Genomic DNA, 24,816 nt, shown 5'->3' with positions numbered 1-24,816 from the left:
TCCATATTTCTATGAATGCCCCTAGTAATGTTTGACCCTTTCCTCCATATTGTCAGCAAATTAATTAAATTAGACTCTACTTAGGCTTTCATATTTGTTGTTTCCTTTCCATTCTTGCTCTTACCATTCAAATGTTGCTGTTGCTTTCAGGAGAATTTCGATAGATATTTCCAAATTACTCTTCCAAGGGATTTTATATGAACTTATAGTTCCACCAATAGTGTAGAAGAATGTGTCTTCAAACTGTCAACAACAGTTGGGAGTAACAAATTTTTTATCATTATCAATCTAATAGGTGAAAAAATGGATGGCACTTCACTGTGATTTTGATTTGTATTGCTTATGTGTGTAGGTAGAATATATTTCTGCCTAAATCTCATTAACTACCATTAAGGGTCACATGGACAGGCTCAGTGCCAGGGGGCTAGCAATGCCAGCATTTCACTTTGTAGCCTTTACAGTGGAAGGCAGGGAGGAAGAGAGCTGGAATGGATGCTAAAACCATCAAAATTTTTTTCATTTATGACTTTCGGGTTTTATGTCCTTCTCTACACTAAGACTAAAATTGTACCTGTGGGGTTTTTTTTGTAGCTTTTTATTATAAAAACATTCTTCCAATACACAAAAGTAGAAAGAGTAGAATAGTGAACTTTCATGTAACTATCACACAGCTTAAAAAATTATTAGCAGTCTATATTTTTATTTCATCTATTCCATGCCTAATTATTTTTCTGAAGTTTTCTAAGAAAATCTCGAGTATCATACCATTTCATTCATTAATATTTTAATATTTCTCTAACAGGCAAGGACATTTTATTGATGTGTAATATATACATTAAAATATATGGCTCAGCCAGATGCATGTAATCCTAGCACTTTGGGAGGCCTAGGTGGGAGGATCCCTTGAGTTCCAGGAGTTTGAGTCTACAATGAGCCATGACTGCACCACTGCACTCCAGCCTGGGTAACAGAGTAAGACCCTGTCTAAAAATATATCTATATTGCTTGAATAATTTTCATAAAATGAAAACACTCATATAACCACATGCCATATTAAGAAATAGAATATTACCACACTATAGAAGCCCCCTTTTCATCTTGCAGTCACTACTGAAAGTTAAGCACTATCTTGACTTCTATCAGTTTGAATCAGTTTTTCCTATTTTTGAACTTTATATACATAGAATTGCATTACAAACTTTACATATACAAATGATATCACATTGTTTGGTGTTTGGCTCACTTTACTCAACATTATGTTTGTCAGACTTATCCATGTTGTCGTGTGTAGCAGTAGTTTGTTCATACATACCATATTTACTATAATCTAGTATGTAGATTATCTACATGCTATGAAGACTCTAGAGTATTTCATTGTATGAATATACCACAGATTTTAACTCTACTGTTGATGGGTATTTGGGTTGTTTTCTATTTTTTGGTCATTGAAAATAGTGCTGCAGCCACGTGCAGTGGCTCACGCCTGTAATCCCAACACTTTAGGAGGCCGAGGCGGGCGGATCACGAGGTCAGTAGTTCGCGACCAGCTTGACCAGCATGGTGAAACCCCGTCTCTACTAATTAGCAGGGTATGGTGGCACACGCCTGTAATCCCAGCTACTCAGGAGGCTAAGACAGAAGAATGGCTTGAACCTGGGAGGCAGAGATCAAGCCATTGCACTCCAGCCTGGACATGAAAGAAAGAAAGACAGAAAGAGAGAGAGAGAGAGAGAAAGAAAGAAAGAAAAAAAGAAAGAAAGAGAAAGAAAGAAAGAAAGAAAGAAAGAAAGAAAGAAAGAAGAAGAAAGAAAAAATAATGCTGCTACATTCTTAAACAAGTATTTTGCTGCACACATATGTCTGCATTTCTGTTGTAGGAGTTGCACCACCTGATCATGGGTATTCCTATATTCAGTGTTAGTAGATTCTTTCAGTTTTCTAAAATGGTTATACGAAGTTACATTCCCACAAACAGTGTATGTGAGTTAACAGTTGTTAACAATTGTACCACATCATTATTAACACTTGGCATTGTCAGTTGAGAAATAGACTCTGAGGAGATTATCATATAGAAAATGTATTAGGGTTTGCTCTTGGGATTAACACCTGTGGAAGGGATGGAGCAGAGACCAAAATCGGACAGAGGCAGAAGTTGGGCTCTGGTGCAGTTTCAACTAATGCCTCAGCTGACCCCATAGAGAGCCCCTTTTTTTGGTTTGTTTTTTGAGACAGGGTCCCACTCTGTCATCCAGGCTACAGTGTAGTGGTGCAATCACAGCTCACTGCAGCCTCGACTTCCCAAGAGCCCATGCTTTTAAGACCTTTCATAGCCTGCACTCTGCCACGATGGTACACTGTTTATTTTTATTTATTATTATTATTATTATTGAAAGGAAGTCTTGCTCTGTCACCCAGGCTGAAGTGCAGTGGCATGATCTCAGCTCACTGCAACCTCTGTCACCTGGATTCAATAAATTCTCCTGCCTCAGCCTCCCAAGTAGTTGAGATTACAAGTGCCTGCCATCACGCCTGGCTAATTTTTGTATTCCGGAAGAGACAGGGTTTCACCATGTTGGTCAGGCTGGTCTCAAAATCCTGACCTCAAATGATCTGCCCGCCTTGGCCTCCCAAAGTGCTGGGATTGCAGATGTGAGCGACCATGCCCGGCCATGGTACACTGTTTGTATATAACATATTAGCACTAGATGCTGATGATGAAAGCTGGCTGAAGTCAACCAGCCGAGTCGTTTTGACTTCTGGTTGTTTAGTGCCTCTTTGGTGGTAGATGGTGCTTGCTGGTGGGCATTACCATGTAATCTTCATGCCCACTTTCTGCCTATTCACATATACCCATCCTTCCCCAGATTTTCTTGTTCCTGATCTGCCAAGCTTTCTCTTCCAGGTTCTGAGAAGCTTGGTTTTAGAAATCAGATAATCCATTATTTGCTAGGATGGTTTAAATAAAAGAAGCTTGTATTAAAACTCTCCATAATATATTTGACTTTTTTTTTTTTTTTGAGATGGAATTTCGCTCTTGTTGCCCAAGCTGGAGTGCAATGGTGCGATCTCAGCTCACTGCAACGTCCACCTCCTGGGTTCAAGCGATTCTCCTGCCTCAGCATCCCAAAGTGCTGGGATTACAGGCATGAGCCACCGCGCCCGGCCTATATTTGACTTTTTTAGAGCCGAACTATACTATAAAGAATGTTTTCAAAAGAACCAGCCAAATTAAAATTATAGAAGGTTTTTTGCTATCTTTAGATTCATGTTTTAATATTCACGGTGAACTATCTTTTCTACTAAAGCCCTTAGACAACTGGCAGTAGCAATTTTCACTGTCTAGAAGGCGGCTTCTCCAACTCGATGTGCATAAGAAGCACCTGGAGCTCTTGTTGAAATGCAGATCAAGATGCAGTTGCTCTGGGCTGAAGCCCAAGATTGTGCATTTCTGTTAGGCTGGTGCAAAAGTAATTGCAGTTTTTGCCATTACTTTTGATGGCAAAAACCACAGTAACTTTTGCACCAACCTAATAACAAGCTTCCAGGTGGTGCTGGCGCAGCTGGTCTGCAAACCACACTTTGAATGGCCAAGTTCTGTGGCCTCTTATCCTTCCCTGCTAGCTGGAAATTCACCTTATAACGAATTCCAACCCACTTTGGTCCTTTGGGCTAAAACCGATCCAAACTTTAAGATGTTCCAGTTGGGGTGGTTAACTGATCCCATTACATGTTCTGCCCTGCAAGTTAGAATGCGGACTTAAATGAAAAATTAAACTATAGTCAAGTATAGATTTTAAAAACAGTTGAGGCCGGACACGGTGGCTCATGCCTGTAATCCCAGCACTTTGGGAGGCCAAGGCAGGTGGATCACCTGAGGTCAGGAGTTCGAGAGCATCCTGGCCAACATGGCAAAACCCATCTCTACTAAAAATACAAAAATTAGCTGGGCGTGGTGGCAGGCACCTGTAATCCCAGCTACTCGGGAGGCTGAGGCAGGAGAATCGCTTGAATCTGGGAGGTGGAGGTTGCAGTGAGCTAAGATCGCATCATTGCACTCTAGCCTGGGAGACAAGAGCGAAACTCTGCCTCAAAAAAAAAAAAAAAAAAAGAATTGAAAATATGACCCACACTCTCCATATTCATTCAAACTCTCTATGTCCTTTGATTTAAGCAGTATTCTTGTCATATCTTAATCTCTTCTTAATGAATAAGATTTAAAAAGATGTATCGATGGAAATAGCGTGTTAAACAACTTATCTGTTGACATAGCAAAGAAGTAGAATTATTTTAGAAAGCTATTTAGTAATCTGTATCAAGACGTTGTTTTTTTACACCAGAATTGTACACCAGAATTGTTTCAATGTTTGTTTCAATGTTTATTCTCATTCTTGATAATTTATTATACAAAATTAAAATATTTATTATACAAAATTATAATATTTGCTGAGCATTGCCACACGCTCTTCACTGTAATGGATTGTAGATTAACTTGCAGTAAGGAGAAAAGCACTTTCCACAAAGATGTTTATTTCAGCATGAACTACAATGAAAAACATAGGAAACTAAATCTTCAACAAGTAGGTAAATTTGTATATAACAACTCAAAGGAATAATTCAAGACGTTAAAAATGTGTAAATTATAAAATTGTGTGTTAAATGAATGCAAATAAAAAACTATAGAAGCAAAAAAATAAATAAAAGTTAAAGAGGCAGAATTTTAAATAAAATGTTGCCTTAAAAGTTATTTGAGGCTGGGCACAGTGGCTTACGCCTGTAATCTCAACACTTTGGGAGGCCGAGGCGGGCGGATCACAAGGTCAGGAGTTCAAGACCAGCCTGGGCAACATGGTGAAACCGTCTCTACTAAAAATATAAAAATTAGCCAGGTGTGGTGGCAGGCAGCTGTAATCCCAGCTACTCAGGAGGTTGAGGCAGGAGAATCGCTTGAAACTGGAAGGCGGAGGTTGCAGTGAGCTGAGATCGCGCCATTGCATTCCAGTCTGGGTGACAAGAGTGAGATTCCATCTCAAAAAAAAAAAAAGGTTATTTGAAACACTACACACACACACACACACACACACACACACACGTAGAAGGATCAGATAATACAAGGCTTCATTTCATTTCTTTGGCTGATGAGGCAACTTTTAAAAAGCCTTCTCTTACACCAACAAAAATATTCTTGTCCTTTTCCTGCTTTCATAGCCTACCTCTTCCTGTTTGTGAATACAGGTAGGAGATGTTGGAGTGGCAATCTGGGGCTCTGCCATGGTTTACAGTGAAGAAAATAACTCAGTTTCATCAAGAGGTTGGCAAATGTTTTGCAGATATTTTACAATTGTATCAACCGTAACAATGCCATAGATTGTACAAGGCTAAAAACCAGGCAGCAAAGCATTTGTCTTTCCGCTATTTTTGCTTAGAAGTTATTGGTGTTTGGCCTTATTTTTCTTATATTGTAAACTTTTTGGATATTGGATATTTAGTTGTAGATGTCAGGTTGTTTATATTTGAGTTTACTCAACATTGGAATCCCTAAGGAATTCTTGAAGTTTGGTAAATTCCCAGATACAAAGGCACAATTTAGGGAGATGAGTTTAGAGTGGTGAGTACCCTTTGCAGGAAGATAATGGTAAGCAAAACCTACTCTTAAAAGTTGTGTTGGGGGGTAGACCACAGTAGCTGATGGGTGGCGAATGGTCTCAGGGTGGGAGTGGAGAATGGAGAAGGGAAGAGGAGGCTCTGGGGCATAAAATGATGGGCCCTATACTAGCACCTCATTCTTGCTTTTACAGGGGAGGTAAAGACTTTTCCTCTACCCTCCTAGGTTTAAAATTTGAGTCTGTGAAACAAACTGACAATACGCAGATTAACAGGAGAAAAGGTATACAAATTTATTGCATGGATGGGGCATCACAAGAGAAAAAAAAAATGAATACCCAAAAAAGTGGTGAGATTTGGGAGCTTATACTGTCTTCGTAGGGGAAAGAAGAAGAGGGATATGGACAACTTAGGAGAGGGTAAATAATTTGGGGGAAAGAATGAGCACTTAGGGAGATGGAATCGTTTGCAGCAAACTATTACATTCTATTACAGGTGTAATAGAACTGGTGTCCACTTCTAGTCTTCTGTCCTGTTGTAATAGTCAATCTTCCCTGGTTGATTAACCTACCAGAGAGGGGAATTAATGACAACTGAGTTCATTTTGGAGGATCTGTCTTCAGGCAGGTAAGGGAGAGTTCAGAGAAAGCCTCTCCCTGCATTTGCTGTCTTTCGAGTGTCTTCAGCTTAAAATAATTAGTATACCAAAGTAGCATATTTGGGGGTGGCATGTCCCAAATGCCTTTGCTTTCATTTTTCTGAGTTTGGGAAATGTTCTTCCTTTTCTTGGGCACATTGTCCCCACCAAAGACAGAACAAACAAACAATTCAAGCTTTTATGCAATGAGATAGACACTGTGCTAGGCCTGCCCCCATTTTTGGCCTCCTGCAAAAATCCCAAGGAGCAACCTGGGATTTTTTTTTTTTTTTTTTTTAAGATGGAGTTTCGCTCTTGTTGCCCAGGCTGGAGTGCAATGGTGTGATCTCAGCTCACTGCAACCTCTACCTCCTAGGTTCAAGCAATTCTGCCTCAGCCCCCCAAGTAGCTGGGACTACAGGCATGCGCCACCACACCTGGCTAATTTTTGTATTTTTAGTAGAAACGGGGTTTCTCCATGTTGGCCAGGGTGGTCTCAAACTCCTGACCTCAGGTGATCCGCCTGCCTTGGCTTCCAAAAGTGCTGGGATTACAGGCATGAGCCACTGCGCCCGGCTGCTACTTGGGATTTTTGCAGGAAATCAGGAGCAAGGCTCAGGAATGCTGTCCTGAAAACGATCAGTTTTTATTCTCCTCAAATCCTTTCACCTGCCTAAGTCTTGCTAGGGGCGTGGAGAATACATAAAGGTACACAGAACTAGAAGGATGGAGGAAATAATGAACCTGTCATGGGAGATTTCCTGAAGGTTACTATGAATTAGCTAATTTGTGATACCTTGTTGCTAATTGCTGAAGAGAGGCTGCTCTTGTATTCAGAGTTATGGCTATGCCAGTTCCTTCTGGGCACCATTCATATGGATGAGTTTGCGTCTTGTTCTACGTCATTGCCTCCTGGTTTGCCCTCCTCTTTACACTCTTGATATGCAGAGGTGAAGGCAAGTGTGGTTGTGCTTTCGTTAATTTTGTATGGGAGGGAGTAGTTGTTCAGTGACCTTGGAAAAGCCCAGTGCTGATGTTTTACAGCAGGTGGCAGCCTTTCCCTGGGAGAGAAGACAGAGCTAGTATGATCTAACGCAAAATTGTTTAGGGTTTTATTGCTTTTCCTTGATAGACGTGTCAAGTGATTACCTGACCCTGAAGTTGAAATTGGCTTTATGACAGAGGGAAGAGAAGCAGAGACCCTAAGCCCTAGAAAAGGGAGTGTAAACTCACTTCTGGGGCTCTATCCCACAGCTGCTGCCTCTGAAGAAACTGGTGGCTGCCCTGAGGGAGTCTGGTCAAGTTCAGACACCATCTGGCATCTCTGAGCAAGGGCCCACAGGGAGACACGGATTGGAGCAGGGAGAGACGGATTGAAGCAGATCAAGAATTACCCTGCTGTATTTTGTGAAGGAGGGCATTTGATAGCAGAAGTACCCCCTTTCCGTTCCAGATGTGTAAAGCAGCCTTTTTTTTTTTTTTTTTTTTTGAGATGGAGTCTCGCTCTGTCACCCAGGCTGGAATGCAGTGGCGCGGATCTCTGCTCACTGCAAGCTCCACCTCCTGGGTTCACGCCATTCTCCTGCCTCAGCCTCTTGAGTAGCTGGGACTACAGGTGCCCACCATCATGCTCGGCTAATTTTTTTTGTATTTTTTAGTAGAGACGGGGGTTTCACCGTGTTAGCCAGGATGGTCTTGATCTCCTGACCTCGTGATCCGCCCGCCTTGGCCTCCCAAAGTGCTGGGACTACAGGCTTGAGCCACTGCGCCCGGCTGCAGCCTTTTAAACTAATCTGCCAAATAGTTTTCTTAAGGTTATTCAGTTATTTGCATTCAAATTTGCAAAGTGCTTAATAGAAGGAAAGGCAGACTTGGTGGAGAAGCTTGATGCTGGAAATATATCCAGTTTGTTTCTGAATTCTTTTTGTCTTTTTTAATTTTTTGTTTATTTTTATTTTTTTGAGACAAGATCACACTCTGTCACCGAGGCTGGAGTGCAGTGGCGTGATCTTGGCTCATTGCAAACTTCGCCTTCCAGGTTCAAGCGATTCTCGAGCCTCAGTCTCCCGAGTAACTGGGACTACAGGCACTCACCACCACGCCCATAGGAGTTTTTTGTATTTTTATTAGAGACAGGGTTTCAACATGTTGGTCAGGCTGGTCTTGAACTCCTGACCTCAAGTGATCCACCTGCCTCGGCCTCCCAAAGTGTTGGGATTACAGGTATAAGCCACTGCGCCAGGTCTGTTTCTGATTTCTTAATGGTAGGATTCTATGTATCATTTATCAATAAAGTGCTACGTAGAAAACATTATTCAAAACTTAGCGTAAATGAGTAGAGATTGACCGAAGTCCCTATAGATGAATCTACTTTATGCCTAAAGGAAATAGGGGTGATTAGACAGGGATAGGAGCTGACAGAAATCAAGGGACTAGGTGGGACTATTGAAATTAATTAAAATTGAAACGAAAAATTCAGTTCCTAAGTTGCACTAGCCACATTTCAAGAGCTCAATAGCCACATGTGACTAGCAGCTACCATGTTGGACAGCACGGATAATTGACCGTTTTTATCATCACAGAAACTTCTACCAGATAGCAGTGGACTAGAAGAAAAAAACAGGGAGTGTGGCCAAGTGAAAAGGTGAGTAGTTAAGAACAAACCCTCCCTGTAATGCTAATTATTGAAATACTAATTCCTAAGTGTGGCAGGAGTTTCAAATAGAGTATCTCATATAATCCTCATACTGATCCACAACCACAATAACGCTGCTGACATTTGTTGAAACCTTTTTACTACTGCAGGCCAGGCACTAAAAACTCTGTTGTAATAACTGTTTGGAGGCCGGGCGCGGTGGCTCAAGCCTGTAATCCCAGCACTTTGGGAGGCCGAGGCGGGCGGATCACGAGGTCGGAAGATCGAGACCATCCTGGCTAACACGGTGAAACCCTGTCTCTACTAAAAATACAAAAAAATTAGCCGGGCGTGTTGGCGGGCGCCTGTGGTCCCAGCTACTCGGGAGGCTGAGGCAGGAGAATGGCGTGAACCCGGGAGGCGGAGCTTGCAGTGAGCTGAGATCACGCCACTGCACTCCAGCCTGGGGGACAGAGCAAGACTCCGTCTCAAAAAAAAAAAAAAAACTGTTTGGGCTCAGAAAACAATACCCTAAAACAAAGGCCTCAGAAAGCAACCTCAAAAACAGAAGTTTTTCTTTGACCTTCTCCTGCCCTCCTGTCTCTTAATCCTTTCTCCACGGAGGCCAGCCGCAGAAACTAGAATCCCTCTTCCCCAAGGTGGGTCATAGAAACCAGAACCCCTTTCCCCAAAGCTAGTGATAAAACCTACAATTTTACTCTAACTTTCCCTCCACCTTTCTGTATAAAAACTGGCCATGAAGAAATTATCTGACCTCCCTTATTTGACTGCAGGACATAAGACCCTGGTTCCAGATAGGGTCCTGTCCCACACCCAGAAGGAAGGAATGCGTGCTCAGAGAGGCCAAGAAGAATCTAAACGGACAGGCCTTGCTGGGTTTCCCCACTCCGGCCATTAAATCTTACCCTTTTTGTCCAGTCATGTTCCTATACAGCTGGCCATACTTTGTTGAACCTAAGCATAAAAATGACAATTTCCCCTGCATGTTTGGGTCTTCATTCTGAAGGCTCTTGTGTATTCCCGTTAAATAAATTTGAATGTCTTTTCTCCAATTAATCTACCTTTTTTGAGTTGGTTTTTCAGCAAACCTTCTGAGGGCCACGGGGAAAGCTCTCCCTTGGCCCCTACATAACTTGCTGGTCTTTGCAAGAACTCAGTCAAGTCGGTACTATTATTGTTCCTATTTAATAAATGAGGAAACTGTAGCAGAGACGGACTTTAGTAACTTATCCAAGGTTACCTGGCTTGTAAGGAATAACTGGGACTCAAACCCATGTCTTTCTGGGTTGTAATAATTAGAGAGAAAGCAAGCAAGGAAAATGCCTAGCACTCTCTGTATGTGAGTCAAATTTGCTTTTAAGCCACTTTCCCCTAAGGCAGGCCCTCCTCTTAGATTTTCTGTCACATAATTGTCTTTCTGGCTGAAGAAGAAGGCATTATGCCAATTCTGAGAGAGTAACAATGACCCCCTGTTAGTCAGGATGTGAGCCGCTTCCTTCCCTCTAAAGCAAAGTCTGCTGCTGCACAAGGGAAGTTGGTTTCTCAGAAGCTCACCTTTGTAGACACAAGTCTGATTGGGTGACATTTTTGAAGTAAAATATTCTTGTTTAAGATGAAAATGAAGACTAGAAGTGTTCATGGGAGATGCTCTTTTCTCTAGGTGGTGAGATTAAGAAAAACTGTTTTTCTGTTCATCTGTATTCTGTAACTTTTCTACATGAATATGTCTAAAAAATTTTTTTAAAAAATCAAAGCCAGAGACGGCATGGGAAAAAATTGTGCCTTGGCTTTTGTTAATAGGCTTTTGATAAGATAGTAACTACTTTAGTACTAATAGCCAATAAAAATACATTTGGTTGAGTGCTAAATACTTTAAACAATAGCAGGGGAAGTGTGGAATTTAATTATAAGGTTAAAAAGGACACTAAACAATGTTCAGGTACTCAGTGCTTCTCTGCAGATGGAGACACAGTTGTTTTGTGTTCATGGCCCTGTCTTTTAAATTTTTTTTATTTTTATTTTTTTTTGAGTTGGAGTCTCGCTCTGTCACCCAGGCTGGCATGCAATGGCTCCATCTCAGCTCACTGCAACCTCCGCCTCCCGGGTTCAAGTGATTCTCCTGCCTCGGCCTCCTGAGTAGCTGGGATTACAGGCATGTGCCACCAGAGCCAGCTAATTTTGTATATTTTTAGTAGAGATGGGGTTTCTCCATGTTGGTCAGGCTGGTCTTGAACTCCCGACCTCAGGTGATCTGCCTGCCTTGGCCTCCCAAAGTGCTGGGATTATGGGTGTAAGCCATCGTGCCCAGCCATGGCCCTGTCTTATGTCACACAGTTCAAAGTGAGGCACAGGCTGGTAGATAAAAAACAGAGAAAGTCATGAATCACAATATTACTTTTATCATCAATTAGCAACAAATGGTCTCTGAAAACTAATAAACTTGGCATGGGGAAAGAGAGAGGTGATTTTTTTCAAGCTACAGTGCATGTTTGTTCTCCCAGGTGAGACTCATTAAGTAGAAGCCATGTTACTGAGAATTTGCAAATGTAAACAGTATGGAGGCAGAAAAAAAAAAAGAGGCTGAGAACTGGTCAGTGCTTGCTAAGGTTCTTTTGTCCTACAAAATTCTAAGATTTTATGATCATTTTAGTTTAGTAGTATGTCTTTATATACTTTTAAAGTTATGTACTCTTAAGTTTCTATACATTTTAAAGCTAGTTTTCCCTAAACTGATGTGCTGCTAAAGGGTATCTTAGAGTTTTAGTTAAATCTGTAGGTGAGTCCACTATAAAATGCTAGCCAAATGAAATGGTAGCCAAAAACATTTTCAAATACCTAAGTATCCAGAGTGAGTACAGTTTATAGGCTCACACACTTTAATGGCAAAATAAAGGAATTTTAAGTACAAAAGATAACTCAGACGAAGAATCAAGTGATAATACAGCACCAAGGAATCAAGAAGTCATCCCCCACCTTCCTCACTTCTCCATCTCTCAGGGTTCCGTTTAAAACCAATTCCTGCTTACCTTGGAGTGTAATTTAAGTGGGGTGGCTATAGTATTAAAACTAAGGAGAAGGAAAAACATGTGAATTCCCGGCAGTCATCTGTCTAGGCAGACAGTTGGAGACAAGAAAGAACAAACTGAAAAAGGGCAACAGACTCATACCACAGGTGGTGCATGCAGCTGCAAGGACTTGGGTCAGACAAACCCTTCTCAGAAACACAGAGAAATATTCCGCCTTGTTCACTCTCATTCCCTGCAAGAGGACAGACCTGGCAGCCTTAAAAAGGAAGAGTTCTGGAATCAAACCAGGTTCTTTTGTGTTCCCTGTTTGGCTGAAAGCAATCTGAAGTGAACAAAATCCTAAGATCAACTCACTTTAAAAATTGTATATATACACACATACATATATACATTTTATATTGCCTGATTATGCCAAATAATCTGCCTTTACCAACTACATTGTCTTTGCAGATGACGCAGAGCTACCTGTTTGTTTTCTCTTTTCTGTGCTTCATTGTTAGATAACTTTCCATTTTGTTTGATGGAAATAACCACGCTAGGGTCACTGATCTGACACTGCAATCTCTTTATTCTTGGTCTTACACTGCACTTCTAGTTTCATCAATGAGGCCGTATTTAGGCTTTGGTTTATGGAATTGAGTTTACAAGGGTATCCTTCACTCTGTTTTATTTCTGCCCTCTGGCTTCTCATGGATGTGTGCTTTGCTCAAGTGTCCCCAGAGAGCTGGAAGAACCAGCTAGATGGATGATCCTTGAGTTGCTAGTTGCACAGATGTTTACACGGATTGTCTCAAAAATCAGATGTTGCATCTCATTTATGGGATGAAAAAGCTTCAAGAAAGGAAGATAGGATTTAGATCTTTCCCTTTTTCCTCTTTTGGACTTAAAGTGCAAAGATTTGAGTTAATCACCCTCCTTAGATCACTGTATGTGATCATCCATGAGAGGCCTTTTCTTGTTTTATTTTACTTCATTGTTTTCCTCCTTGATTGCCAGCATTGGCAGTCACTCTGATGTATTAATAAGTGTTTGGATATGAGTGTACCCCCAGGTTGTTTTTTCTATAATGCTGCTTTATGAATATATGTGTTAAATCTGTAATGTTCAATGGCTCTCATTATGTTTCTTGCTTTTTGATGCAATGCTGTTTTTAAGCTCTATTCATGTTCCTTTATGCACAGCTAGCGCATTTCTTCTAACTGCCGCATAAGGTTCCATATTATGTGTCATGATCATCTGATCCTCTTAACATATCTGTGGCCCCTAGTGGTGGACACCCAGACTGCCCCGAACTCTCTTGTACCACAAACAATCCTGTGATAGACATCTTTGTATTTCCTCATGAACCTGTGTGGAGAGAGATTCCTGGATTGTAGGTTGTCAGTGAGCATGCATGTGCGTGCATGTGCGCATGCGCACAAACACACACACACACACACACACACACACACACACACACACAATGAGATACTGCCACAGTGCTCTCTAGGATACCTATATCTGTGTACACTCCCGGCAGCAGCACATGAGGGTTTTTGTTTCCCACACCTTTGCCAAGATTGCCAAGATTTCCCAACTTTCTAATTTTTATAAATCTATTGGGTGTAATGTAAGGCGGCATCTCAAATAGTTTTAATTTCCATTCTTCTGTTTACTAGTGACACTGAACTTCTCTTCAATCCTTCTTCGGCATTTGGTTTTCCACTTCTGAGAGTTGGCTATTCATGCTTTTTGTCAATGTCTGTCTTGGGTACTTTATCTGATTTATAGGAGTTCCTTATACAGTCGTCCCCCCTTATCTGAGGTTTTGCTTTCCGAGTTTTGTTACCCACCATCTTTAGTCCAAAAATACTAAGTGGAAAATTACAGAAATAAACAATTCATAAGCTTTAAATTGCATGCTATTTTGACTAGTGTGATGCAAACTTGTGCCATCTTGCTCCATCCTGCCCAAGGCCCATATCATTCCTTTGTCTAGCACGTATCCACACGCTGCCCACCCCTTAGTCACTTAGTAGCCCTCCCAGTTCTCAGAATAATTTGTGGCATCTCAATGCTTGTGTTCAAGTCACTCTTATTTTATTTAATAATGGACACAAACTGCAAGAGTAGTAATGCTATTATATTATTATAATTGTTGTATTGTATTATTAGTTATTGTTAATCTCTTCCTGTGCTTAATTTATAAATTAAACTTTATCATAGTTATGTATGTATAAGAAAGAAACATAGTATATATAAGGTTTGGTGCTATCCACAGTTTCAGGCATACACTTGGCAAAGTTTGGAATGTATCCCCTGCAGATAAGGAGTACTATTGTATATTCTGGGTTTGAATTCCTTGTTGGCGTGAAATATCTTCCAAATGTTTTCTTTCTGTCTATCCTCTGTCTGTGTAAGTTTGTTTATGATGGGCTTCACTGAACAGAAACTGTAATTTTCATGCAGTCAAAATTTCATATCTTGTGATTTTTGGGTCTGATTTACAAAATTCTTTCCCATTCCAAAGTCTCACATATATTCTATATATTCTTCTATTAGCTTTATCATTTTATAGCTGTATACCAAGTCATAAGGTACTCATAAATATATGATTATTGTTGGGTACCCCTAACGTTGTGTAACACAGTACTGGCCATATTGTAGGAACTTAACAAATAAATTTTGTTTCTTTCTCTAGCCCTGTTTCTCTGGTAAGTGGATTGAATGACCCCTCTGCTACAGACTGTTTTGTGGCTGAAGAGGGTAGAGAGCTCTTTCTGCTCTGGGCCTTACTAAGCCAACAGCATGCTATCTCTGTGCTATCACCCTAGTCCAAGCCACTGTCATCTCATGCCTGGAATTTTATAGCAACCTCCTAACTGGCTTCCTGGCTTATATATTTTCAGCTTTTTCCCATTCATTTGCAACCCTGTTACCAGAGTGATAGAGCTTAGATTAGTGCTGGCACATAGTAAGTGGCCAAGAAATGTTATGATGATGATGATGATGATGATGATGATGATGATGACGATGATGATTGTTGTTATTATGGAGCTTGGCATTTATAAGCACTTAATAAAACAGTTATAAATGAAAAATGTGTTCAATATCTATATAGAATGCATTGTACTAGTGAAAGGCTAGTACAGACTAGCAACCTATCTTTGGCCATTCATCATCTGTCATGGTCCCAATGTCATCATTCCAAACATATATTCCCACTGTGCAAGATGTAAGTAGCTGGGGATGTTAAGTAGCTGGGGATTGAGCTCTACAGGCTATAGAAAATGTCCTAGAGGACTGGGCACGGTGGCTCACGCCTGTAATCCTAGCACTTTGGGAGGCTAAGGTGGGCAGATCACGAGGTCAAGAGATTGAGACCATCCTGGCCAACATGGTGAAACCCCGTCTCTAATAAAAATACAAAAATTAGCTGGGGGTGGTGGCAAGTGCCTGTAGTCCCAGCTACTCGGGAGGCTGAAGCAGGAGAATCGCTTGAACCCAGGAGGCAGAGGTTGCAGTGAGCCAAGATCATGCCACTGCACTCCAGCCTGGGCGACAGAGCGAGACTCCGTCTCAAACAACAAAAAAAAGACAATGTCCTAGAATTTTAAAAACTCAAGCCTTTGATTTTAGCATATTTTCAATTATTATTTGCCTTTTTTCCATAAAAGTCAAGTGCACTGTATCAGTCAAGGTCCAGCCAGAAGACAATCACACAATAAGTCCAACATGGAAAATGTAAAGTATATTAACTAGAAATGGGATTAACTACTAAGGGGTAAACCTAACTCTTAAGAATACAAGAACAGTGGATATAAAGAGCATCTGCTACTCTCTAGACCAGAGTTTCTCAACTTATAAAAAGAAATTTGCCCCTGTAAGGAGATATTTTTAGATATTTTTTGCCCCTTATCACCACCTGTCCCCACATCCCCATGAAACCTTAATTCTACAGGTACGCCGAATATCTGTGTGTCTACTGTGGCCCTTTGGAGGAATAACATAAGATTATTTCACACTCCCCACCCCCGCAAAAACCAACTTTCACCCCCACTGAGAATGCTTGCCCCAGGGCTACTGCTGAGTACCCAAGGAAGGAACAAATTTGGAAGAGCCCTCTCTTCAAGACTGACTTCACTAGAGTCACTTCACTCGGATGTAGCTATCACCTCCTGGATGGTAAAGAATTTCACCGAGGTTCTGCAAGTCAGTGTCAGGATACAAGAAACCACCTTCCGTGTTGCCTGTGAGACTCCCTGGGCAGTTGAGCACTGTTGGAATTCTTGCACCCACTGGCTGCCAAGTACCCCAAGAGAAGGAAAATCACATGGGAACAAAGAAGAGAGAAGCACTTTCCTCCTGCAGTGGCCCCCCAGCCCTGTAGACAAAGCTTAACATTCTGCCAGCTGCAAAGGAGAAATGTTTACAGGGCCCAGCTCCAGCATCACAAAGCAGAGCAGTGCAGAGTAGATTTGGAGCTGAGAGGAAAGAAGTTGATGCATCAAAGAAATTCTTTTAAATGAAGTGTTCTTTTTTTGTTTTGTTTTGTTTTTTTTTTTTGGAGACGGAGTCTTGCTCTGTCGCCCAGGCTGCAGTGCAGTGGCACAATCTCGGCTCACTGCAAGCTCTGCCTCCCGGGTTCACGCCATTCTCCTGCCTCAGCCTCTCCGGGTAGCTGGGACTACAGGCTCCCGCCACCACGCCCGGCTAATTTTTTGTATTTTTAGTAGAGATGGGGTTTCACCGTGGTCTCGATCTCCTGACCTCGTAATCCGCCCACCTTGGCCTCCCAAAGTGCTGGGATTACAAGCGTGAGCTACCGCGCCCGGTGAAGTGTTCTAATTAATTTCTGTCTAACCAAAGTTTTATGATGCCAAGATTTTACCACACTATGGAGGATGCACCTCAAAACACCAAGGAATTTGTAAAAATGCAGGGCATGGCTGGGTGCTGTGGCTTACGCCTGTAATCCCAGCATTTTGGGAGGCTGAGGCAGGCAGATCACCTGAGGTTGGGAGTTCAAGACCAGGCTGACCAACACGGAGAAACCCCGTCTCTACTAAAAACACAAAATTAGCTGGGTGTGGTGGCACATGCCTGCAATCCCAGCTACTAAGGAGGCTGAGGCAGGAGAATTGCTTGAACCTGGGAGGCCGAGGCGGGCAGATCACGAGGTCAGGAGATCGAGACCATCCTGGCTAACACGGTGAAACCCCATCTCTACTAAAAATACAAAAAAATTAGCTGGGCGTGGTGACAGGTGCCTTTAGTCCCAGCTACTCAGGAGGCTGAGGCAGGAGAATGGCGTGAACCCGGGAGGTGCAGCTTGCAGTGAGCTGAGATTGCGCCATTGCACTCCAGCCTGGGCAACAGAGCGAGACTCCATCTCAAAAAAAAAAAAAACATGCAGGGCATATGCTTAGTAAAGCAAATTGTTATTATATGTTGTCATTTATGTGTGAAGTTTATGTCTTTGACCCACTGTCAGTGGGATTTACACTTGGAGTTATTTCCTCGAGAATGAAAATGAATGTCTGATTTATCTATATTTTCCCTCCAAACAATTCAGCCAGAGAATATGCTGACTAGTTGATACCAGTCTTATTTCTTTGACAGTAACATTTCTCAGCATAATTGAATGCACATTTTTATTTACCAGTAACTCTGTTTGTGAGGTTGACAAGTACATCAATTCATTGGAACCTCATTATTCTTGGGTGAAAAGATGAAATTGAATTTCTGTATCACAGAACTAAGGTCTAAACCTCAGAAGAGAGGTATAAGTCACTGTAACAAGGAAGCCTGGCTTGGCCAGTGAGACTTCTCCAACTACCAGATACCACACCACCTAAGGGTAATGTCTGCTGCCAAGCGATACAGCAAAGATAGCTCATAGACCTTGTTTAAAATTTTGCCTTAGACCTTGTTTGAAATTTGCAACAGTGATAACTTCTTGCATAAGCCCACAGTGGCATGTCCTATAAATGCCTCAATTTATGCTTCTAGTTTGGATTTTGGTGTGAAGTGGCTTGCTGAGATGGGGGTATGTGAATCAAGCTCTCTCGGATTCAGTTTCATTGCCTGTAAAGTGAGAAAGTTGGAAAACATGTTGAATAAGAATTCTCTGATGTAATAAAAAAGCAAATTTAGGTTGGGCACAGCAGTTCATGCCTGTAATTGTAGCACTTTGGGAGGCCAAGGCAGGTGGATCACTTGAGCCTAGGAGTTCGAGACTAGCTGGGTAACATGGTGAAACCTTGTCTCTACAAAAAAATGCAAAACTTAGCCGGTGTGGTGGCGCATGCCTGTAGTCCCATCTACTTGGGAGGCTGAGGTGGGAGGATCACTTGAGCCCAGAGGTTGAGGCTGTGAGCCAAGTGAGCTGAGATCGTGCCACTGTACTCCAGCCTGGGTGACAGAGCAAAACCCTGTCTCAATTAAAAAAAAAAAAAAAGCAACTTTATTTTTGTCCCTATTGTCCCTTTACATATATAAAGTCTATCCATCTATCTATCTAGATGTCTATAGATATGTTCTAGTATGAAAATTCTGGCAAGCCCTTAAATGTTCTGGCTTATAATGATCGCTATCACTATAGACTATCACTTTCAGTTACAAACACAGTCTTGATGCAGAGATTAGAATGTCCAGTGTAAGATATTAATCAGGCCGGGTGTGGTGGCTGACGCCTGTAATCCCAGCACTTTGGGAGGCCAAGGTGGGTGGATCACAAGGTCAGGAGTTTGATACCAGACTGACCAACATGGCGAAACCCCGTCTCTACTAAAAATACAAAAATTAGCCTGGTGTGGTGGCACACACCTGTAATCCCAGCTACTCAGGAGGCTGAGGCAGGAGAATTGCTTGATTCCGGGAGGTGGAGGTTGCAGTGAGCTGAGATCACACCACTGCGCTCCAGCCTAGGCAACAGAGCAAGACTCTCATCTCAAAAAAAAAAAAAAAAAAAAAATACACACACACACACACACACACACATATATATATACACACATACATATATATATATAAATACACGCACTCCAAATCTGGTAAGACATTAATCAACACTCCAAATCTGATTTTAAGGATACATCGTCTCCACTCTTCCAGCCCAAGACTGCTTCACTCTGAAAGCTTGCAGTGGGAAAGGGAGAGATGTGGATGGCTCTTCCTCAGCACTTCTTGTGGAGTGAATGGGGGTGTCATTAAGCTCCTCCAGATTCCTCTCCACCCTTTTCTACCTCCCCCTCTGCCCCACCAATGTGAATATGCTCCATTGCCCTTTGGCTTCCAGTTGGTTTTGGCCAATGGGGAGCTCTGGCAGAAAAGGGAGAAGTGCAAGATCAAAGTTTTTATTCCCTTGGCTTTTTCCTAGAGAGGTTGACTCTAGCTGTGTGTCCCTTGAGTAAAGGTCACTGCTCCCCTCAAGGTGGTCTCCTCCAAATGACACTCCCTTTCCAGGTTCTGATCATCACTCCTTAGGGCCTAAGGGTATAAGCCATTCTGAGGCTTCTAACCCCTGGTTTCTAGACTAGCCTTATGTTTCCATTACACCCCACCAGCTCTCCTGTAAATAGTCCCTTTAAAAATAAACTCTCCCCCACTGCACTCCAGCCTGTGTGACAGGGCGAGACTCTGTCTCGAAAAAAAAATAGAAAATAATAATAAACTCTCCTCAAATTATCCTAATTCAAGTGTGTCATCTGTTGCCTGTTGGGACCCTCACTAGAAAAAAATGCATCAAAATTTATATTGCATAGCAACATTTGAACTTTAAAAAATCTATTTTCTTTTTTTTTTTTTTAGACAGAGTCACACTCTGTCACCCAGGCTGGAGTGCAGTGGCACGATCTTGGCTCACTGCAACCTCAGCCTCCTAAGTAGCTAGGACTACAGGCACATGCCACCATGCCTGGCTAATATATATATATATTTTTTGTATTTTTAGTAGAGACAGGGTTTCACCATGTTAGCCAGGCTGGTCTTGAACTCCTGACCTCATGGTCCACCCACCTTGGCCTCCCAAAGTGCTGCGATTACAGGCATGAGACACTGCACCTGGCCAAAAAATCTATTTTCTTAGATTAAGTAACTCACATCGCAAAACTTATAATTTGCTCCACAATATCATCCAAAGGCTCAACAACTACTGTACTGTACTGTACTGGGTCCATTCTAGGTTCAGCAAAGTCAGAGTTGGTACATCTAGCCTCCCCTGATGCATCTGTTTCTTACTCTTTCAGGGCTCATAGGGAGGAACATGGATCTAAGTGGTTTCAGTGTCTTCATGAATTGGTCTAATATATTGTCAGGAATAGATGCATTTTAAAAAAGGACTCCAGGATAAAAATATAGAGCTCTAATGGTAGAAATTGTGGACACTATGAACCAGGGATGGAGAAGGATGTTTGATCTTATTTATTCTGATCAAGATGAGGCTTAATTTTTCTGCACCTTTATTCAAAACATGTAACTCAGAGCAGTTTTGTTTGTTTGTTTGTTTTTTTTGAGATAGGGCCTCACTCTGTCACCTAGGCTGGAATGCAGTGATGCAATGATCACAGTTCACTGCAGCCTCAACTTCCTGGGCTCGAGCAATCCTCCCACCTCAGCCTCCCAGAGAACTGGGACTACAAATGTGTGCCACCACACCTAGCTAATTTTTTGTAGAGATGGGGTTTTGCCGTGTTGCTCAGGCTGGTCTTGAACTCCTGGGCTTAAGCAATCTTCTTGTCTTGGCCTCCAAAAGTGCTGGGATTACAGGTGTGAGCCACCATGCCCAGCACCCAGGGCAGAATTTTAAAGTCCTTGCTTCAGTGTTTATACAGCTGTTCAGGACTTTCCAGTGTTATCAGTTATTCAAACTTCTAAAGCACCTATCAAAGAGAGCTTAGTTTTCAGTCTCGAAAGTCCAAGAAATACCTAAAGATAGTTGGTGGTTATTTCATAACACACCCAAAAAAATCTTTCACATTGTCTCTCTTTTTACCACTTGCCTCTGATCAGGCCTGCCTCCTCAGCCACACTTCAAATGAAAGAAATCAAGTAAACAACTTTTAGCAATCAGGGGACCCTAAAATAGCAGGTGATCTGCAGCAGGTTAAGCACACACCAACATACATGCAAATCCGTCAAATTTTGTACCTGGCAAATAAGGCTAACAATTTATATTTTGACTGTCTTGATTATCTGAAAAAACTGCTTTTCTGTGACATAAATATAGATGTTAGTTCTGTCTTGCAGCTAAGTATCTCACGAGAAAGCCACATTAACCTTAATGATTTCCTGACATAGAAATTAATATTCCTTAGCAAAGAAATAAAAGGGTATCCACTGGTGCTTGTGGAGTTAAAAAATACTGTCTTCCTCCTTCCCTCCCCTGGTTGACATTAGTTGGTTTCAGTCCACAAATATTTACTGAGTGTTTACAATGTGCCAGGCAACTGTTTAATGCTAGAAACACAGTGCTGAAAAAGACAAAACAAGTCCCTGTTTAAGGCAGTTGCATTCTAAGGGAAGGGGGATATGCAGCAAACATGTAAACAAACAAATAAATAATACAATTTCAGGAACTAAGGACTCTGAAGAAAATAAAGCGGAGTACTACGGTAGATGGTACCTGGGGTGTGGTGTGGCTGCTCAGTGACATCTGAGTTGAGACCTGAAGGCTGTGAAGGAGGCAGCAGTGTGAGAATCTGGGGAAGAGCTCTGCTAGCAAAGAAACAGTAAGTGCAAAGGACCTGGGATAGAAACGAGCCTTGGGTACTGTGTACTTGAGGGCAACAAGATGGGCAGTGTGGTTAGAGGCAAGTAGTTAGAGGGAAAGCTTGGAAGGAGATAAGGCTGAACAGGAGCCAGGATGAAAGAAGCAGAGCCGGATCAGAGTGATGACAAGCTGGAGGAGGAGTTAAAGCAAGGAAGCTAGGAAGTGGTGTGATCTCATTTGTATTTAATCTGGCTACTTTGTGGAGAGTGGATTGTAGGAGGTCAAACACAGAAGTGGGGAGATCTGGGAGGAGCCTACGGCAGAAGTCCGGGTGACAGACACTGGCAGCTTGGCCTAGGGTTTCAGCAACAGGCCACTACCGGCTCATACGGTGCCTTTGTGAAAATTAGAAAAAGGCTTCTCTTTCCCATTAGATGCCCTGATTGCAGATGGATTAAACGTGAGGTGTGAAGAAAAGAGAGGAATCCAGAATGACTCAAGTTTGCACCTCAATAATTGGCTGGAGAGTTATGGAATCAGTAGTTCAATTTTGATCATGTTCACTTTCAGGACCTTGAAATTTTCCCATGCAGCGGGTGCACCCCCTGTTACAATGTGAAAACTCAGTAGCATTTGCCACACTGACGGTTTCCTTTCAGCTGGCTCTGGGAACCTTATGCTGACGTAATGGAGATAACCTTTGTGAGACGTTAAATCAGTGTATTTGCCTGCCCAGTAAGTCTTTGTCTCCATGGCTTCCCCCTTGAGTCAATGGCAGGCATTGAGTCACAGGGAGAAAAAATAACCCAGCCAAGATCGGATAAGTCATCCCTTAGCTTAGAATTTCAAAATAGGATTAATTCATAGCAAGACAATAGTTTTAAATCAAGGGCTTTTGAGTGGTAAAAACCAGACTTTGTTGAAAGAAAAAAAATGTATTTGTATACGCTAGTAAGGCAGAACTTGGAAAAGTGCCCCTGAACAGATCACAGATACAGCCGAGAAGAACACAGGATATGATGTCAGAGCCACTTTCTCATGACTGGAAGGGAAGATAAACGCAGCAGGCAGAGGCCGGGTGCAGTGGCTCACGCCTGTAATCCCAGCACTTGGGGAGGCCAAGGCGGGCGGATCATGAGGTCAGGAAGTTGAGACCATCCTGGCTAACATGGTGAAACGCCGTCTGTACTAAAAATACAGAAAATTAGCTGGGTGTGGCGGTGGGTACCTGTAATCCCAGCTACTCGGGGAGCTGAGGCAGGTGAATCGCTTGAATCTGGGTGGCGGAGGTTGCAATGAGCTGAGATCGCGTCACTGCACTCCAGCCTGGGCAAGAGAGTGAGACTCTGTCTCAAAAAAAAAAAAAAAAAAAGCAGGCAGGAAGTTGGGACATTCAGAGAGTACAAGCACAGGGTTGCCCCAGATGAGTGGAGGGTGCACTAAAGCAGAGGAGGCGTGTACCCTGCTTTCTGTTTGGAACCGGGGTAACTACAGAGAAGTAGAAATGCTATGATTAGGCACAACAGGCTTGAGACAGTGATTTCTGTTCTTTGGGGTCGTGCATAGTCTTTAGGAGATCCAGTGGTAGAACGACAAAGGCTATGGGATGAATGGGCTGGAAGAGGCCTGGCCCTTGGGCCAAGAAGGTGTGAGGCTTATGGTCCTTGCCACTGGGAGCCATGGCAGGGGCCGTGGCTGTCAGTAGTGGAAATGGTTCTAGGCCCAAAAGCTGGAGATAATTTCCTCATCAAGGGAGGCCGGGAAAGCTTGGAGGATGGCAGACAGACTTGCTCTGCCAGTTTTTCAAGATCTGAATGACATCTTAAGAAAGAGAAGTGGGAGAGGAGAACCGTTGGATCAGGGAGAAACCTTGAAAGATTGAGTGATTTTCCAAGGAAAACTGTTTTAAACCTAAAGAGACTGCGTTACCTTTAATTGGCAAGATCAAGTGTTTCCACCTACGTTAGGAATGGGGGCTTTCCAGCAAGAAATCATTATCGACAATGAAGTTACTTTTTTTTGTAAATCTAGTTTTTAGTGGGTACATTTAAACCCTGCTACATTAGGAAGGTCTGTATTGTTACCAGATAAAGCGAACTCAGCTTGACATACCCCTGCCTCTAATGGAGACGGGGGGCGGGGCGGGGGGGAGGAAGGAGAGGGAGGGGAAAGATTGAGTCTGTCAACAGTAGTTACCTCCAGGGAAGATAACTGAGGGACAGAGAAGGAAGAAAAACCTATTTCTCATGGAACGTTTTCTGTACCTTTTGCATTTTTTCCATATGCATGCATTAACTATTCAAAAATAAATTAAAAGAGGAAAAATAAGTTTCTGAAATGAGAAAAATGCAGATGCACAGAATGTGATATTCAGTGCTTGGCAATTAACCTTAAATAGTTTTCATCTCACCAGAATCTTTGAGCCACTTCTCCTCAGTGTACCTTGTGGTTATTCCCTTCATTTGTGTAGGCGTTGGGTAAGCTGTCTGTCTTGCCTCTCCGGCGAGCCCATGACCCATTTGTGCGTGGTACTCCAAACACTGTACCACCGACTCTATAGGTGGCCCACCCCTTTTACAGAGGAAAACAATCCCACTGACCCATTTGGTCTTGCCCTTCATCCTGGATTGAGGTGTGGGAAGGATTACTAAGGGTTTTTTGTTCTCACCCTGGTTATTTCCACCCCGTTGGCATCACATAACAATGGGGAAGCAGTGGAAAGAACTTAGGTGCTGGAATCAAATTTGCTAGGGCTTACCTCTGCCAGCTACTAGCTTTAGGTACTTGAGTGGGTCTCAAGTTTCTTCTTCTATACGTTGGAGCAATACAAACCTCACTGGGTTATCACAACACAATGCTAGAACTGTTCTGATTACCCCAACCCCCAGTCTAGGAGACCAGACTAATTTTTGTAAAATCTTGCATCCAGCCAAACTCAGCATACCTATTGTCCCTGTATTCCTCAGTTTCTACCCAAGCCTCTTCATTCATCTGTTGTATCCCTTACTGTCATCTATATCCTTCCCTGTATTTCACTCCCTTGACTCAATCTCCCTCCGCTTCCCTCTTTTAAGTAGTATGTTTTCATTTGCAGGCTACAGGAAACTCAAGTCTAACTGGTTTAAACATTAAGGGCATTTACTGACTCAAGTAACTGAAAATTTAGCAGTGGCAAAGGCCTTGGGTTAACTGCCAGACAGACATA

The sequence above is a fragment of the Hylobates moloch genome, unplaced genomic scaffold (assembly GCF_009828535.3).
Source record: "Hylobates moloch isolate HMO894 unplaced genomic scaffold, HMol_V3 SCAFFOLD_15, whole genome shotgun sequence".
NCBI classification, from domain to species: Eukaryota; Metazoa; Chordata; class Mammalia; order Primates; family Hylobatidae; genus Hylobates; species Hylobates moloch.
This window is presented reverse-complemented; position numbering follows the sequence as displayed.